This window comes from Neofelis nebulosa, chromosome 6 (assembly GCF_028018385.1).
Source record: "Neofelis nebulosa isolate mNeoNeb1 chromosome 6, mNeoNeb1.pri, whole genome shotgun sequence".
Lineage (NCBI taxonomy): Eukaryota > Metazoa > Chordata > Mammalia > Carnivora > Felidae > Neofelis > Neofelis nebulosa.
Window position 1 is genome coordinate 138311819 of NC_080787.1, and position 19943 is coordinate 138331761.

General features: G+C 40.0%; 1 protein-coding gene across 3 annotated transcripts in view; it reads left to right on the top strand.

Annotated features, from left to right (window-relative positions):
• Window positions 1-8246: 8246 nt before the first annotated feature.
• TAB2 (TGF-beta activated kinase 1 (MAP3K7) binding protein 2) overlaps window positions 8247-19943 on the top strand; it is an 89406-nt gene continuing 77709 nt past the window's right edge. For 2 of the 3 annotated variants that reach the window (XM_058735599.1, XM_058735600.1), the window contains exon 1: window positions 8247-8616. The gene's annotated coding sequence lies outside the window, so the exon portion shown is untranslated. The remainder of the gene's footprint in view (window positions 8617-19943) is intronic. The other variant, XM_058735602.1, reaches the window with a different exon arrangement.

Consider the following 19943-nt stretch of genomic DNA (forward strand, 5'->3'; position numbering starts at 1 on the left):
GGGCTTCCTTGTGGCTCCTCATAATCAAATGCCTCACCCAGAACCCCCTAGAGGTAAGTGCCATTCTGACCTGTATCACCATCAATTAGTTTTGCCTGTTCTTGAACTTCACATGTATGGAATCATACAATGTGTACACACTTATGTGTCCAGCTGTTTTCTCTTCCCAGAGTATCTATGATATTCATCTATTTTGTTAATCAGTAATTCATTCACGTTACATACGTAACAACTTTATTAAATATAATTCGTATACCATAAAATTCACCCTTTCAAAGTACAAAATTCAGTGGGTTTTGGTATATTCAGAGTTGTGAAACCATCACAATATGCAATTTTAGAACATTTTTAACATCCCCAAAGAAACTTTATACCGGTTAAGTCACTCCAAATTCCTCCCCTTCCTCCAGCCATTGGAAACCATTAATCTACTTTCCATCTATAGATTTGCCTATAAATGGAATCATACAATATGCAGTTTTTATTGAATGAGTTCTTTCAGGTAGCATAATGTATTCAAGATTCACCTATGTAGTAGCATGTATCAGTACTCCATTCCTTTTTATTGCCAAATACTATTCCATTGATGGAAATACTACATTTTGTTTATCCATTTATGGGCATTTGGGTTGTTTCTATTTTTTTGCTATTATGTACAATGCTGCTATAAATATTTATGTACATGTTTTTTTCTGTGGACATATGTTCTCAATTCTCTTGGATATATACTTAAGTTTTTAATTTTGATGAAGTTCAATTTATCTGTTTTTCATAAGTGACAAAAGAAATAACAGTGGTGACGGTGGCTGTCAAGTTCGAAATCTACGGGATGAGCTGGCAGGCAGGAGATCCAGGAAAAGCCAATGCTGCAGTTTCTGTTCAAAAGCCATTAGTCTGGAGAACCAGGAAGAACTGATGTTCCAGTTCAAGTCAGAAAGCCATCTGCTGAGGGAATTCTTCTATTTGAGGGAGAGTTGGTCTTTTATTCTACTTAAGTGCTCGATGATTAGATGAGACACGTGCACATTATGGAGGGCAATCTGCTTTACTCAGAGTCCATCAATCTGAAAGGAAATCTCATACAAAAACACCCTCACCGAAACACACAGAATGATACTTGGCCCAGCCAAGTTGAAGCATAAAATGAACTAACACACTTGGGTCATAGAGTAGGCATATGTTTAACTTTAGTAGATACTGCCAAAGCGTTTTCCAACATGGATAAACCAATTTACACTCCCATCTGTAGCACATGAGAGTTCAGGTGGCTGTCTACCTTTCTTTGTCAACACTAGGTACTGTCAGTCTTTTAAATTTTAGCCGTTCTGATAGGTAGGTAGTGATATGTCATGGTGCTTGCAATTTACATTTTCCTAGTAAGAAATTATGTGAAACACTTTTCCATGAACCTATTGGCCATTTGGAAGTCATTTTTGTAGAATATTGCTTCAGGAGTTTTTCCCCATTTAAAAAATTGCATTGTTCAGTTTTTCATAGTGATTTATAAAAGTATTTTTTTACATATTCTGAATATGAGTCTATTGTCAATATATATACTCAAGTATATTCTCTCTTAAGGGTGTCATTATCAAGACCCTCTCTTGATAGTGTCTTTTGATTAGTAGAAGCTTTTTTGTTTGTTAATTTCCCACTTAATTTAGGTCCATGATCCATCTTTTTTGTTTTAGATCTATGATCCATCTTGAATTCATTTTTATATACGGTGTGAGGTAGGAATCAAGTATCTTTTCTTTCCATACGAGTAGCCAATTGCTTCAGCACCATTTGTTGAAAATATTATCCTTTCCTCACTGAATTGCAGCAGTGCCTTTGTCATAAATCAAGTTCTATTTTTGGATTCTCTATTATGTTCCTTTGGTGTATTCATGCATCCTTGTGCCAATACCACAGTGTCTTAATTACTGAGTCTTATGATGTCTTTACATTTGGTAGTGTAAGTCTTTTAACTTTGTTCTCCTTTAAAATTTATCTTGGTTATTCTAGGTTCTTAAATTTAAATAAATATTAGAATCAACTTTCAATTTGCATACATGCACACATCCAAACACACTTTGGGGAATTTTCTTCCTTTCTTATTTCTTTTTGTCTCGGAAAATGTCTCTTCTCCTAAAAAATTAAAACTCTCCTTTTGTGTCTGCAGTGTTAATCCCATAGGCTTCTCTTACATGCTCAAGAGTCATCACCTCATACTTGCACCTTCAATTTTTTACTCTCCTTTGAGTTTTTCCCCTCAGCAGATAAACACAGCTAAATGTTTCTTATTTCCAACTAAAGCAAAACAAACAAAAACAAATGTTTTTCAACCTTTTCAACCCTCACATCACGATCCTCTGTCTTTGCCATTTAATATTTTTAAATATATGCATATACATTTTAATTATAAAATTGCTATCTCACGACACAAAATCTGAAAAACCATTGTTCAACCACCGCAAAACAATTAGGATTATTTCATAGCATCTTTATATGCACATGCATGTATACTTTTTGGTGTTGTGATCCATGTGTGTTTTTTAAAATTTTCTATCTTCTTCCTTCACTTAATATTATAAATATTTCTCCATACTGTTCCATAATCTTAATAATTACTTTAAATGACTGCATCACACACAACTGATTACCAAAATCCTAATTTTAAAACAATAGTATATTATGTTAAATAATAGTATATTCAGAAATTTCTGTTGCTTCAATATTTAGTCTTCTAAGTAAATATTGGTATAAACATCCTCATTCATGTAGCTCTCCCTTTCATGACTATCAAACCTTTTGAAAGAATAGTCTGCATTCCATACTTTGACCTGTCTGCTCATCCCTTAACTCCTGAAATCTACCTGCTCCTACATTGCTATCAAACAACTCTCTTAAAGGTCACAATCAGGGGCGCCTGGGTGGCGCAGTCGGTTAAGCGTCCGACTTCAGCCAGGTCACGATCTCGCGGTCCGTGAGTTCGAGCCCCGCGTCAGGCTCTGGGCTGATGGCTCGGAGCCTGGAGCCTGTTTCCGATTCTGTGTCTCCCTCTCTCTCTGCCCCTCCCCCGTTCATGCTCTGTCTCTCTCTGTCCCAAAAATAAATAAAAACCGTTGAAAAAAAAAATTTAAAAAACAAAAAAACAAAAAGGTCACAATCACCTTCTATTCAGCAACCCAATGTTTCCAAGCCTGCATCATCCTGATTCTCTTCATAGCACTTAATACTGCTGGCCTTCTTGAAATTCCATCCTTTCTCCTTGATTTCTGTATGATATATAGCCTAACTTTGCCTGCTTCTCTTGCTTTCCCTGCTTGTACCTCATCCTCCAGGGTTGGGTTATGTATCCTCCCCACTCTTCTCTCCATTGGCAATCTCATGGCTTAATTTATTTTCTCTCCACAAATGACATCCAGTGTATATCCCCAACTGTGATCTTCTTTCTGAACTCCAGTCCCATGTTTTCACGTGCTGATCATTTCCATCTAGATACCTCTTTAGCATCTCAAATTAGGAGGACTATCACAAAGATCATCATCTTTCCTCCCACAACTTCTCCTCTTCCTAAGTACCCTAGTCTTTTAGCCTTAAACGCTGGAGTCACCTTTGACTCTCACTTCTCTGTCTTTGACTCCTCGACAATTGTTCCCTCATATAAACCAGGAACTGTTTCACGAGTGGGCATTGTGGTTCAGTTAAGGCCTAGGAGGGAGGGATGGCAAGTCATTCTGGGTAATATTTTCTCTCTCTTAAGAAGATCTTTCTTCCTCCTCTGGACATTATGACTTCAAGATGTGATCATTGGAACTGCCATTGCCATCTGCCATTAGCCAGACAATGATGCTAACACTCATGACATTGGGGCAGGGATGGAAAGAACTTGGTTCTTGATGATATTATTAAGCTTCTGGATCTTTCAAACCTGAAATCTACTCTAGTTTATAATACCCAAATTTATGAGATCTAAATTTCCTTATTACTTAATCCATTTAAAATTGAGATTTGTTACATGCCAGTGAGAACATCCTTACTGTCAATTCTTCATTATCTCTCATTTGGGCTATTGCAAGGCTATGTGGTCTTTATGCCTTCAAACCTAATCTATTTCATACACCTGCTGCTAGATTCTCCTTCCTAATGAACTATTTGACCATGTCTTTTTTCTTATCCAAAGACCTTTAGTAACTTCCTGTTGCCTAGAGAGTAGTTCAGACTTAGCCGCTCAGCATTTGTGGTTTTATACAGTTCTACCCTGCTTTACATATCTCATGTTACAGATACACAGAATTAAGTGCTATCCCTCAAATATGCCTCTTCCTCTCCTGCTCGTTTCATGTTTTCTCTCCCTGAAATACTCTTGTTCTACCTATTCCTGTCTATATGCAACTTCCTTCTTGAAGCTGTCCCTTCCCTTCTTCCACCCCCTGCAAAGTAATCTCTCCTTCCCCTAAACTTCTGTGGTCTTTTTGAATTGGTATTATTTCTATAGCATAATCTCTTCTACTGCCAGTGCTGTTCCATAGAATTTTCTGTGATGAAAGTTAATGAGCACTTGAAATATGGTCAGTGCAATCGAGGGCCTGAATTTTTCATTTTGTTTCAGTTAGTTAATTTGACTGCAAATAGCTACAGGCAGGTAGTGGCCATTCTATCAGACAGCACAGTCCTAGACTAAAAGGCTCTTGAATACAGCACAGGGATTTTATCTTATTTTATCTCTGTAATCAATACAGAGAGCCCTGGAAAGGCACAGTGTGTTTTATTCTCTCTAATTTTCTCCAGAGACTTGTGGCTAATAGACACTGAATATTTATTAGGTCATTAAATATGGAAATCACATTTACCAAAACAAGTGTTTCTAGCTATTTTTGTTCCAAATTCAAGTAGATTAAATAGAAGAATGGACAAAACTTGCACCTGTTACTGAGAAACAATGGCTAGCCCACCGTAAAAGAATCTATTTCTTTTTAATTTTTTTTTTTAACGTTTATTTATTTTTGAGACAGAGAGAGACACAGCATGAACGAGGGAGGGGCAGAGAGAGAGGGAGACACAGAATCGGAAGCAAGCTCCAGGCTCTGAGCCATCAGCCCAGAGCCCGACGCGGGGCTCGGACTCGTGGACCGCAAGATCGTGACCTGAGCTGAGGTCGGACGCTTAACCGACTGAGCCACCCAGGTGCCCCAAAAGAATCTATTTCTATCGCTCTGTCCACCTTACAACTTTATTCCTCTTAGTCAAGTAGAGGAACTCTGCTGTTTAAGGCTCCTTGGTTTTTAAAACTTTTCACTTTGCAATGATTTCAAACTTAGTGAGACATTGTAGGAATAGTACAGAAATTCCCATATTCACCAAGGCTTTAAAATATTTAAACATTTCTTAGAATTTAAAAATCATCCTGTAGTTGCCAGGGCTGGGGGAGGGGAGGGAGGATTAGTTTTTAGTTGGGTTTAGAGTTTCTAATGTTGCAAGATGAAAAAGTTTTAGAGCTCTGTTGTACAATAATGTGAATATACTTAACTCTAGTGAACTGCACACTTAAAAATGGTTAAGATGGTGAGTTGTGTGTGTGTGTGTGTGTGTGGTTTAACATGAGAACAGTTAAACCATCTTGGAAAAATAAGTTATAATTTTGTTATAGGCTCCAAAAAGGAAAATATCTTTTCTTTTATCCTGTGAATTATTCTTCCAGAAATCAATCTGTTCCTGTATTTTCAAAACCTCACTTTTTAGAAGTCCTTCCTTATGGCTCATTTAAAATTCCATATTTTATAAGGGAAGCCCTTTTTCATCATATTCCAACCTCAACAGAAATACAATTGATTCTTTAATAAAACTAATAATAACCTAGATTCACCAATTTTTAATTTTATCCATCACTGTCTGTACATGTGTATGGGAGACATGAGAGATGTGTGTGCATGCATGTGCATGTGTGTGTGTGTGTGTGTGTGTGTGATTTATTTTTTCTGAACCATTTGGGAAAAAAAATCCCATAATGTCCACTTATCCTTTAATATTTCCATATGTTTTCTTATGAATAAGGATATTCTCGGACATATCATATTCGGGGAAATTTAACATTGATACAGTAGTTTTATCTACTCTGCAGTCCATATTCCAATTGCATCAATTATCCCAATAATGTCCTTTCTAGCAATTTTCTCCTCCGGTAAAAGATCCAGTTCAAAATGTACATTTTGCGTTTAGTGGTCATGTCTCTTCAGTTTCATTTAATCTGCAGCTTTGTTTTGCTTTGCTTTGTCTTATGACATTGATAGTATTTTAATACAGGCCAGTCGTTTTACAAAATTTTCTCCTTTTTGCATTTGTCTGATGCTTCCTCACAATCAGGTCCAGGTTAAAGCTCTTCAGTGTATGTTCACACCTATCATACTCATAAGTTTATAAAGCACTCTGTTTCTCTTAAAATATACACTTATTTCATTAAATAAGTTTTCCTAAAAATATAAAATACACAGTTCTACCATTTTAAAAACAGTTGTTGGCTCTGTGCTTTTTAGTGGTTTCAAAGACAAGTGAAATTTACTTAATAATAGATGCAATTTCTCTAAACTCATTTATTCAATTATTTTAACATGGAGTATGGAAACAATTCTTCAGACAGGACTACTGAATGTATCAAAGTTTGGTGATTTCTTGTTACCCACCAGTGAATAAAACTACAGCATTTCCATTTTTTGAATCTTTATTTTTACATCTCTTATGATATCAACAGGAGAGAAAATACTTCAATTCTGATATTGTAAATAACAAGTACTTTGGCTTTTGAAGTGGTAAAGGTTTTGAGTTGCTTCTTTATTCCAAGATTACAGGTAATTTTAAATGATGACTGAGGAAAAAGGAACTGAGAAAAGTCCTTCAACTGTGTAGAAACCTGTACTGCTTAAAAGATACTTTACCAAAAAAAAAAAAAAAAGTCATGATAGCTATAGCACTCATCTGGAAACAAAAATAACGGTCCTTCAGAATTTTTCTGGGGAATAAGTAAGAATTGTTTTAAGGAAGAAACTGGCAGGGATATGGACATTTTGGACAGGGACAGAAAAATGCCGTAGTGTTTTGGACACCATGAAAGCACTAGAATCTTTAAATAAATATTTTACATTGTGAGAAATGTCTGAGTGTTAAACACTTTTTTTTTTATAGGGGAAATTAAACAAATATTTCTTTAAGAAGATAGAAACAAGTCTCCCCTTCTCCCCCCCCCCCCCCCAAGTTAAAGTGTCTTTGGCTCTGCTTCTAGGACTTCTAGGAACGTGCAATTAAAATAAAATCGAAACAAAACCCTTGCAGCATTTCGATTTTTTTTTCCCCCAAGCGCTCTAGAAAACTCCGAGTCCGACTCTTTTTTCAAGTCTCAAAGGTGGGAGTGCCGACGCTTCCAGGACTTCTCCCACACTCTCTTGGGACTCCGGACTCCGGGCTCCCGCTCGGGTCACCCCGGTCAGCCGACGGCCTCCGCGCAGCCAGGCTCCAAGGGGGTGTGTCCCGGCCCCCGGGGCGGCCGGACACCGCCTCCGCCGTGGGGCCCACCTGCTGCCCCCTCGGGCCCCGGGCGCGCGGGAGGCGCTGAGCTACCGGTGCGCCGGGGCCACCCCCAGCCCGGAGCGCGGGGCCCCTAGCCCGCGGGCGCCGCCGATCGGGGGCAGGTCCCGCCGCCCGCTTCCGGACGGGCAGTGCCGACGGAGCCGGGGTTCCTTTCGCCTTCCAGCGCAAACTGCTACCGGCCCCGTGGGGTGGGGGAGCTTGCACTTTCTACACGCACACACACACGCACGCACCGACATACAGAGCCCTCCAAAGTATGAGAGATCGGGATTTAAAAACGTAGGATCCCGGGCCCTCCCCGAGCTCTTTGCGCCGGCGCCCCCTCTTGCACTGCCCCGGCGGCGGCCCGCGCCAGTCCGCGTCGCTGATCTGTGTTCTCCCTCCGGCCTTCACAAGGCGGGCGTGGAGTCTGCGAGTGTCGGGGGAGGGGTGCAGGGCGGAGAAAGAGCATCCCCGCGCCGCCGCTGCGGCGGCGGCCGCCGCCGGCCGGCTGGGGGAGGCCTCGTCACAGCCGCCGCCTCAGCAGCGGCCGCAGATCTCGCGGTGTTTGCCGGCGGCTGCGCCGCCATATTGTGTGACAGTATTTTGATTTGCACTGGGCTGGCGGAGCCGCGGCGAGAGCGAGCGAGAGCTGGGGGGGTGGGGGGAGGGCAGGCGAGCGCGAGGGGGGTGGGGGCAGAGGGAGGTAGGGAGGCCGAGCGAGCCGGAGCCGAGGAGCGGGGAGCGGCGACGCCACCCAGCCAGCGTTTTTGATCTGCAGCAGCCGCCGGCGGGGCGACCCAGCCCGACCCCCTCCCCTCCCCTCCCCCTCAGCCACGAGCGGCGGCGGCGGCGGCCGGAGGGAGTTGGCGGCGGCGGCCGATCGGAGGGGCTGAGCGGGGAGGGAGGGAGGGCTGAGGTGTCCCCCCTGCCGGGTGGAATCGGAGGCGGCGGCGGCGCTGGCGGCGGCCGTGGTGGTGGAGGCGGCAGCGGCGACGGTGGAGACGGCTGCCCTAGTGGGAGAGGCGGCGGCGGCGGCCGAGGAGGAGGAGGGGGAAGCGGCGGCGGCGAAGGGTAAACGGACAGCGCTGCCGGGCCTCGGCGGGATCCCCGGTCCCGGCTCTCCCCTCAGCTTCCCGCACCCCCCTTTCGTCTAGAAGGGGCTCCGCTGACTCGCAGGGCCCTTGCGGGGCGTCCGCTTCTTCCTCTCACTCTTCCTCCCTCCGCCTCCTTCCTCCCCCAGTGGCGAGGAAGAGTGGGAGGCCCCCCAAGTCCTCCCGACCGGGTGGGGGTGGGGAGTCTCGGGCCGGGCCTGGGCTCCGGGGAGTTTGTGTGTAGGGGGAGGGGGGCATTCATTGCAGTCGGGAGCCGGGGAGAGCCCCGGGTAGGGGAGGGTGCCAGGGGGTGGGGAGGGCCCCTGCCTGCACCCGTGCCCCCGGCCCGCCCCTCAGGCATGTGTGAGATGGGGGTGGGGGAAGGAAAACTCCTTTTTGGGGAGCCGTAGTCCGGTCAAGATGATTTAGCCAGGGTGTTGGGGTTAGAGACTGAAAGAGTTGTGTGGCGACGGTGGGGGGGAGAACTTCGTTCCCTTTGCAGTGTTGGTTTTCTGCAGCCTTCTTGAAATGGGGAGCAAGCCCCGCTCTGAATATGCGGCCCCCTCGATTTCACTGGAGAGTTCTAGTGTTCTGTCCGATCTATCTCCAACCCCTAAGATTGTGGTTGTAGCAGGGAGGTTGAAAGGGTCTGGATATTGCTGAACAGGTGACAGGTGTATCTTTCTGTTGCTGATGCCGTCGGATTGCTCAGGCAGAGCTGTAAACCAAAGTTTCGGGGACCGTGTGAGTTTGTATTTATGTGTTTGGCCACGTTTCATTCCATATATAGTATATTTGAGATGTTAGGTTTCCATTCTTCAAGTCCGCTTAATTGTTGTGGAGAAATTCTTCAAATGTTTCTGATAAGAGGAGTTTCCAGGAGAGCGGAGGGAGTTTGCAGCTTCACAGGGGTTTCTCAGTAGCTCGTGAAATTCAGGTCCCCCATGCGAGGCTGTTTTTAAGAGCCTTTTATTCATTGGAAAGTTCTTGAACACTAAGGTCGTATTTGAGGCAACGGTAAGGCAGTATGATTTTGCATCCATTTTGTCTGTTTTAGGTAAGTTTGTAAAGGTTCGAATTTTAGGGTCAGGTTGATTCACATTTTATAAAAGGAATTGGGGCTGTGCTTTAGCTCACTTAAAAGAGTATGTTGCTTATTATGCAATTTCAGACTTGGCTGAGAATTTTGGTGGGCATGGAGTAGAATTTTTGCTTTCAGTTTTTACACTATTAACTGGTTGCCACACTTTTCTTTATACAGTAGCAGAGTATTGACACCTTTTTTTTTTTTTGTAACCGTGAAATCGTGATTGGTTTTAATAAACCTGCAGTTTGAAACTTTAGTTTTGAAACCATTGCATTTTCTAATAAAGGAAGACATGCTTTTCATCTTATTGTATGTTTTGGCTGAACACTTAAATTAGAAACAATGGAAGGAATTGTCAGGTAAATGAGCTACAAATTAAATTAGGGCCAAGTTAGTTTAAAAGGGATCCTGAAGCATTTAAAAACGTGTATGGAACAAATGTATTGAGTGATGGTACCAGCAGTGTGTTAACAGGAAATAGAGCAAAAATTCCAGTGATTCAGAACTTCTGTTGGGGTTTTTTCTCCTTTAAATCTAATCAGTTTCTAATATAGGGTGCTTATGATTTAAATCTTTGAAGGATCAACTGAAAGTTGAATGTGTTAATTAGATGAATAAGTCATCCCCCGAACAGACTCCATTATTTCATTTTTCTCTTGGGTGCATGGAATAACTTTTTCTAAGTTTGAAAGTATTCTCGAAGGACAATGATGAAATGCAGCCCTTCAGCTTCTCTTCAGTGAACTGTCAAATGGTAGAGACTGTGCTTTTGTAACTCATTAAGAAGTGGGTAATGATGGGAGTCTCCTCGGATACAGATTTCCTGAAAAATACGTTTTAACTTAATCCTGTTTGATTGAAATAACATCTATATTTGGTCCTCTCTTTAATGGAAAGAAGCACCTGCCTTCAACTAAGGATTGTTTAATTACTGCATCTAATGAAATGAAGTTTTTAAACTCTGCGGCGTTAAGCAAGCACTACCCAGATCCCCAGTTAATGTCCTTGAGTATTCCTTCATTAGTATTAGTAATATGGGTAAAGTGTCTTAATGTGATTAGTCTGTGTCTTGACAGAAATAAAAGGATTCTATTTCTGTCATTTTCTCTGTAAAGAAAATTATTTTTTCAGAATACTGCTTGGGATGAAATATACACATCTATCTGTAAACATGCCGCATTTTGAAAAATAGGTGTAATGTAGACCATTTACATGAAACTATGTTTCATGCCAAAAATTCCTTGAGGAATGTCAGAATTTTCTAAAACATTTTTAAGAGGCATAAACTGATCAAGACTTAAAAGTTTATTTTTAACAATCATCAACGGAAATTTTGTCTTTTGTACATGTTTTGGAGAAAAAGTACCTGGTAATCTTGCCAATATGTAACGTTTGTAAATTAAACTGATTCAGAAAGGCTTCGATTGCAGTATATCTCTACCTGGCCAGGTTCCCATCACCCAGAGGAGAGTAGTGGTAGCACTTTTCATTGTTTCACTTCTGTCATCTCTGTTTGGTCCATCTGAGACTGGGACTGTCTGTAATAAAAGGATTATGAGGCAATAACAGAGGCCAATGTGAAGATTGGGGCAAAATAATAATGAGGAGATAAGGGATTATTAGCTGAAGAGTTTTAGGCAGCTGGAAATACGTAGATGTGGGTAGTGGTGGCTACCGAGCATAGGAAAATGATCATGCTGAACTGTACTGAAGAGATTTGCTCTGAATCTTTTGAGAGACTTTGGCCATATGTATGTCATCTTATTTTATAGAAATGGTAAGGATTTGGAGACATTGAAATTGTATGAAATTTAAGTGTGTATTTGTTCATATTATTTACCTCTGGCTCATATTTCCAAAACACAGTAGTTTAACATTTCATTTCTTATGATTCTGGTCCTAGGAAATCAAGGACACTTGCTTAATCAGAAAGCTTAAAAACCAGAGGAAGTATCTTAGGGGTAGCCAGTATTGTATTTTTAGCATTCTCTTTTGTTGACCACTAAACTTGACTATGATCTTGATGGAGTCATAGATTAAGAATGGCTTTCTTTTTCTTTGTTTTCTAACTATTCCATCCCTCAAAACAATGTTTAGTACTAAGTATAACTACTAGCCTTCTAGCATTAAAGTTAAGCATTTCACTTAGACTTTTCACTCTGAGTTTTATTGACTCATTTTACAGAATATGCTTCGTTTCTAATTTCTTAGTCCTCAGAAAAGGAATGAGCTACTGTTAAAAGCAAAGTAAAAAGTGTCAGCTGACACCTTGATATTTCAGAAGAAGATCCAGGTCACAATTGCCACAAACTAAAATCATAGATATTAATATCAATGAAATATAACTGAAATTGGATTGAAGTTTAGGCACTAAAAAGTGCATTTGTTCAAAATATAATTTATATAGACCCCTTCCTTATCTCTTGATGCCTGATAAATTGCTGAATATCTTTTGATTTGCTCAACATTTTAAATGTAAAATTTTAATAAATTCTTCCTGCATTTCTAATCATCTGTTCCAGTTCAAAATTTGGTATCAAGGGAGTGATGAATTTTTTTTTGACCTTTAATAGCTTTATGTTAGTCTTGTTAGTGTTTCTTTCATAGTAAAGGGAAGAAAAAGAAACTAATATTTACTAAATGGCTACTGAATGCCAAGCTTTCGTTCACAAATATTTATTGAGCACTTACTGCGTGCTAGGGACCTTTGAGATGCAGGTGATGGCAGCAGTGAATGACATAGACAAAATAGCTGACCTCGTATAGTTTACATTTTAGTAGTAGAAGACAGATGAGTAAAATGAATTGTCTAGGAGAAAAAAGTACTGTGGAGAAAAATAAAAGGGGGTTGGAGAATGGACATCGTTTATTTGCTGTTTTCACAACCGTGAAATGAACATTATCCTTGATTTCAAAAGCAAAAACTATCCACTACATAAATTTTTTCTTTAAAAATATACTTCGTAACTTGTGAACATATTTATGTTTGTACTTTGGAGTTATAGTTCAGGGGTGCCTGGGTGGCCCAGTTGGTTGGACGACCGACTTCGGCTGAGGTCATGCAGTTTGTGGGTTCCAGCCCCGCGTTGCGCTCTGCTGAGAGCTCAGAGCCTGGAGCCGCTTCGGATTCTGTGTCTCCCCTCTCTCTGCCCCTCCCCTGCTCACGCTCCATGTCTCTCTGTCTCTCAATAATAAGTAAACGTTAAAAAAATTTAGAGTTCAGTTGATAGCAATTTTCAAAAATTTTTTAATGTTTATTTTTGAGAGAGTGCGAGCGGTGGAGGGGCAGACAGGCGCGCGCACGCACGCGCACACACGCGCGCGTGCGCACACACACACACACACACACACACACACACTCCAAAGCAGGCTCCAGGCTCTGAGCTGGCAGCACAGAGCTTGATGCGGGGCTCAAACCCACGAATGGTGAGATCATGACATGAGCGGAAGTCAAAGGCTTAACGGACTGAGCAACCCACGCACCCCAATAGCAATTTTCTACTGTTAGTACTTCAGAAAACTGCTTTGTGGCTCAATAGAAAATCTGGAATCTGCTATCCTGGTTTTGCCAATGATTAGCTTTGTGCTTTGGAGCAGATTGCAATTTGGTGGCCTCTCTGAACTTGTTTTCTTCTCTCTAAAATGCCTGTGATATCAATAAGGTGGTTGTGATTATAAATTACACATTTTGTGTCAATTATCTGATACATAGGAGGGGTTCAGTAAATTGTAATGTTTTTTGTTTACTGCTTATGGGAAAGTTCTGTCAAACAAATATACCTGAAGTTGGTGACCCTTCCAAGAAGCTCTGCTCGCACTCTGTGGGGCATTGTTTAATATATATTTCATTTGAACAGCGAAAGCATTCTTGTCTGATAGCATAAGGATAATTAATATATACCTGTAACCTATAGTCACTAGTACTATCCGGGACACTTGTACAGTTGTCTAGTCAATGTGATATTGGGAGTAAACCTACAGTGTTTTTCTGGTGAAGGAACATTGTGACATAGCTTGTCATTTAGGGTGACAAGCTGGATCACAGCATTTTGACAAATACGAATATTGGGTAAGATTCCCGTTTATGCAAATACTTGTGAAACATTTAGTACAGCGTAGCATATTGTAAGTATTCAATAAACGTTTGCTTTTTTCATTCATTACTCCTTATTGTGTGAAGGGTGTAATCAAAGAGTTCAGAAAGTATTAAGGAAAACTTTTACAAGGATAAAAGAATGCAAGTTGTTGATGAGTTTTTTTGAGGGAAGAGTGGGATAGCCAAATTGCAGTATTTTTCATTTTTATTCTGGGAGATCACTAACCGAGCTTTTCAAGGACAGACTATGGCTTCTTTTCTTTTTTTTAAAGTTTATTTATATATTTGAGAGAGACAGAGACACCAGGAGCAGGGAAGGGGCAGAGAGAGGGGGGGAGAATCCCAAGCAGGCTCCACGCTGCCTGCACAGAGCCTGATGCAGGGCTTGAACTCCCAGAACCAGAAGATCATGACCTGAGCCGAAACCAAGAGTCGGACGCTTAACCGACCGAGCCACTTCAGCACCCCTGGACCACGGCTTATTTTCATTTCAGTCTTAATTTCACCATATCTTCAGTGGCTGGCCTCTACTTAAGAGCTCAACAAATGTGTGTTCGATGTTGAATAGTTCTTAGTTTTTCTTTGTATCACAACTCATTTTGGTAGTAAGCCACTTCTGAGTTTGAAAAGTGACAGTACTGGACTTAAGTCTTTGAATCTGTAGTTTAATGTCAGGCAAGATGTCAGGCAAGGTCTTCTGAATGCCATGTTTTTGAATCTAGCCAAAAATTTGAAAAATATCCTAGAAATTGAGAGGAAGAAATCAGTTATTTGCAGCTAGATTGGCATTTGTTAACCTAGTCCTATGAAGTTGTTGACATTAAAGTGAAAAAGTGAACAGCAATGTTTACAAGTAGAGCAGAAAAAATAGTTCATGCATAATTACATGCTCTTACCTGTTAAAAGACAAGTTAAGCTTCTCTCTTTAGGGCACTTTTGATGAAACTGTCGATTTATACTGGCTTTATGAGTTAAATGGTTCAGTCACGTTCTTACACTCTTACGATGTGGGGAATATTGGTGTTTTCACAGAAAAGAGAAAACAACCCACCCCACCCTACTTTTAACAGTAACCATTTTTCATATGCTTAAATCTTACCATCAGCCAGCTTTTTCCTGTTCTGTGGCAAGTTGTCCTCTGCCTAATGAATAGTAATTTTACCTTTCTTAAAACTTAAGAGTTTTTCAACTTCTAAGACATTTAGTCATTTACACAAACTGTTTCTTGGCTTTTTAAAAACTGCTCCTCATTGCTTTATATTCAAATTTGGTATGTTACAGTACTGTTTTAGAAATGAGATAGAAATACATACAACTGAGTATTTTGATATTCTTGTGGTTTTTGTTTGTTGGCTTGTTTTGAACTGTAATAACCTGCCACTGAAAAGGGATACTTCTACAGTGTGTCAGTGTGAGTGGCTTCAGAGAGAAAGTCTGATTTATCCACAAACAGGTAGAACATAGACGAGGGCATTGTAAGAATTTGTAGTATTTTAATTGCGTTGTTAAAGAAAATGACATTCTTGTTTCACTTAAAAACAAAAACAGTCCTAGTATAAGTCACAGAAGCCAAAAAATAGAGGTTGGGAAGGTCCTGCAGAGAAAGACAGGAGAGAAGCAAGAGTAATGTAGAATTTAACAAGGGTTTTGGTGGAAATACATGAATACTGGTAGTTATTAATAAATTATTCAAAAGAATTAATCCATTAAAGCGAGTGACCCCTGCAACCAGTACCCTCAGCCAGTCCTACGAAAACAATTCAAAGCAGTGTCACATTCCTAGATATATTACGGGGGTTAGTGCTACCACCAAAGTCTTAAACATTTCTGGAGGTAACTCTGACCGTTTAACTTGCCTGCTTACTTGGTGCAGAAGACACGTTCTGGGAGAATGAGCGAATTATTGCCCCCTCCCCAAAAAACTATGTGACAGAGTCCTTTTTGATTAGGAAATTCTAAATTAGTAAATTTTGATTAGTAAATTTTAATTAGTAAATTAGTAAATTCTCCCTGGTTTATTAACTGTACCTCTATCTGAATTGTTACATAATATTCAGTTATTTTGAGTGTTACCTTACAGGTTTACTCTTAACATTTATATTTAGGAAAATTTCTTTTGGCCTACCTTAATGGTCACCTTTTCAGTGTTAGCAAAACTGAGCATGTCACATTGCTTCTTGTCAGCCTGCCAGCTAGGCAGGCCAGAGATGACCGCCTGCGTCAACCCTACAGAGCCAATGGCAGTTCAGTGCAATGGTTTTCCATTCCCTATCAATGAGAGAAAATACTTGCCAAGACAGACTAAAACTTGAAATCAGCAACTTGACCTTACAGAACCTGGTTCTCACACTAGGCAAGTGCTTAGTCAGATAAATCAACAAAAACTAATTCTGATATCAACTGGGGAGATAGGAGCCGAAGGGAGTTTACTTAGTTTTGATTCTGTCTGCAACTGAAGAAAATATTACTTTTGACTTGAGTTGATCTCTGTTAACTGGTCAGCTTGTCAACCTCCACCCCCTTTAGCTAATTATCTTAGCTTTTACCATGGTGAGGTTCAGCTAGGTTTAGTAAGAGACCTGGGCTTTAAGGTCACATGAGCCCTAGTTCAGCTCCCAAGTTGTATTGCTATTAGTATGTGGCCTTAGATTAATTGCTCAGACTTTTTGAGCCTAGGACTTTTTTTTAGAAAAATAAGTATGTACACTAATACTTAACTTGCATGGGAGTTTTAATCACATTATCTGTATTTCTTATATTACTTATATACAGACATGGAACCTAGTAGACATCGATAAATAGTCAAAATGTAAAATATATCCTATGATATCCTGTGCTTTTCAAGACAGCTTTTCTTCCCTCTAACTTTGTTAGCTTCATATTGAGCAATTTCTATTTAGTCAGTTTAATTTTTTGAAGTATTAATCTTTAAAATAGAACAAGGCAAATTCTTGTACTTACATTAGACATCTAGCTTATAATTAGAAATAATAATTTTACTTTTGGAATTTTGCTTTGTTAGGGTTTTCCTTCAGGGTACTTACTCCCTTTATTGTTTTCAATAAATAGTATGAAAAGGGAGTAATTTCTATACAGTTTAATTTACTGTTCCTCTTTAGACCAAGGATGAAATAAACAAACATCACTGTTATTTTTTCATTACAAAATAAATGTGTAACTTCTTTGTATTTTCCTTACCCATTCCTGTGAAAAAGCCTATATTTTTCATTTGAAAGTAGTCCAGACTCATAATTAAGTTCTTTTTAATGAAAAGCATTAGAAAATTGACATGGGTCATATTTGAAAACACCTTAAATATGAGGTTAAATATAATACTATGAAACTTGTGCTACCTAAAAAAAATCTTGTGTTACTTTATATAGAATCATCTTTGTACCTTTTCTGTTTTAAATTCCTAGTCAATGTTTTTTTTAGTTATTTCGATAATACTCTTCTGTGTCCGTATTTCACATTCTAAACGGATATAGTGCTAAGTTTCCCAACGTTTATTACTGGATGCTTTGATTTTTTTTTTTCCTAAAAGTTTTTTATTTTAATCTACTGAAAGAACTGATGTGATTGTTGTAGAATATTTTGCTCTACTAATTAGTATTCAGTTCTATTTGCATAAGTAATATTTTAACATATTAACAATACCATTTGTTTGTTTGTTTGTTTTTAATTTTTTTTTTAACGTTTATTTATTTTTGAGACAGAGAGAGACAGAGCATGAACGGGGGAGGGTCAGAGAGAGAGGGAGACACAGAATCTGAAACAGGCTCCAGGCTCTGAGCAGTCAGCACAGAGCCTGACGTGGGGCTCGAACTCACAGACAGTGAGATCATGACCTGAGCCGAAGTCAGACGCTTAACCGACTGAGCCACCCAGGTGCCCCAACAATACCATTTGTTTATTGATCATCCAGTAAACCTCAGAACTTTTCCTGGTATTGCAGCAATACAAATAACCTGTTACTGAACTGTAAGTCCAATTGCTATGGTTACTGTTAAGCAGTATGTACCAATCAATCAATCAATCCATCAATAATTGCCTGCACTTTAATAAGTATGTTTAGAACATTTGGTAGTAGCTCTAGAGGTAAATAATACTCTTTGTCTAAACGTGCAGTTTTTGTGAGGTCTGTGGTGTGAACCTAGAAGCACAAAGGATAGTGGAGATCTAACCATTTATCATCGAATAAATAACATTGTTGCAGAGAGGATTATGAGATCTGTGTTGGTCTTTCCAGTGTCCTTTCTATAGCTAAATAGTTTTTCTTTTAGCAAAGTCATGTGTAGTGCATAGGATTATTTATAGACACAAAGGTTCCATTTTTATTTTCCTCAAATACTATTATTTTGAAAATTATGTTTTCAAAATTGTTTAGATGGATCACTTAATGCTAGTAATAATTAGGCCAACAAATTTTGCTTTTTTGCCCTTTGCAACAGAGTTCATCTTACATGTAGCAAATCAATAATCAGTTGCATAAGAATTTAAATTGAAGAGGGGCGCCTGGGTGGCGCAGTCGGTTAAGCGTCCGACTTCAGCCAGGTCACGATCTCGCGGTCCGTGAGTTCGAGCCCCGCGTCAGGCTCTGGGCTGATGGCTCGGAGCCTGGAGCCTGTTTCCGATTCTGTGTCTCCCTCTCTCTGACCCTCCCCCGTTCATGCTCTGTCTCTCTCTGTCCCAAAAATAAATAAAAAACGTTGAAAAAAAAATTAAAAAAAAAAAAAAGAATTTAAATTGAAGAAGCCTCCCTTTGTCTGTTTATTATTTATTTATTTATTTAATGTTTGTTCATTTTTTTTAATTTTTTTTTTAACGTTTATTTATTTTTGAGACAGAGAGAGACAGAGCATGAATGGGGGAGGGTCAGAGAGAGGGAGACACAGAATCTGAAACAGGCTCCAGGCTCTGAGCTGTCAGTACAGAGCCTGACGCGGGGCTTGAACTCACGGACCTCGAGATCGTGACCTGAGCCGAAGTCGGCGGCTTAACCGACTGAGCCACCCAGGCGCCCCAATGTTTATTCATTTTTGAGAGAGAGCGTGTGCTGACAGTTCAGAGCCTGGAGCCTGCTCTGGATTCTGTGTCTCCCTCTCTCTCTGCCCCTCCCCATTTCTCTCTCTCTCTCTCTCTCTCTCTCTCTCTCTGACACACACACTCTCCAGTAAATAAACATTAAAAAATTTATAACATTCAAATCTATGGTATAAAATAAGATAAAGATAGATACTGGCTTCCATATTCTTGACTATCTGAACTATCCTGTCTTTTATACCAGCATTTCCTGATCATAGGTTTTTATTGGTACTGAGTCATCCCTAGAAAATAATTGTGGAGAAGATAGCAATATAGGCAAAACAAAAACAAAAACTTGTTTTTTTGACAGGAATTCAGAACACTGTGTATGTTCCACTTTAATTCATTGAGCACTTTGTATGTATAGTTGCTTGGCTAGTTTTTAAAAGGCAATTAGTGACCTGATAAACACGGACATTTACTCTTTGGAACTGAAGCAGATGTGCATAGGCATTGAAGTCAAGTAGTTGCTAGGATTGAAGAGAACAAGTACTTAGGAGATACCTAAGATAACCATCGTCAAACAAAAGTTGGTGGAAATACAGGTACCGTATATTTGCATTGAGAGTAACTTGCAGTTTACCTTGTAGCTAGCATGTACCCAAATGGTACTTGACTAAGTACTGATGTCCACTTTATGATGATTTTCTAAGGAAATGGAAAAATAAACGTGGAAATTGGAGTTTCAAAAAAAACCCTTTCATTTCCACATGGACAATTACGCTTTTTTACATAGGAAAATGTGTTGACATGTTGGTTGGGCTTGCCAGCTTGCCTTTTCTTTTTTCTTTTCTTCTCTTTTTCTTTTTCAGGATTTTTCTAGGCGAAGTGATTGGCTGGCCCGAGTGAGACATCCTCATTCTTTTCACATCTTCCCCTCACGAACAACGGCATAAATTGACAGGATTACTGTTCAGAGCCGTTCCTGTATGTGTGCAAGTGGAACAGGGAGTGCTCTTTCGGGAGTGCTGGTTCATGGGAAGATTGAACGGGTGATCTTCACCTGAACCAAACTACAGGACTAGTACTTCAACTTTTC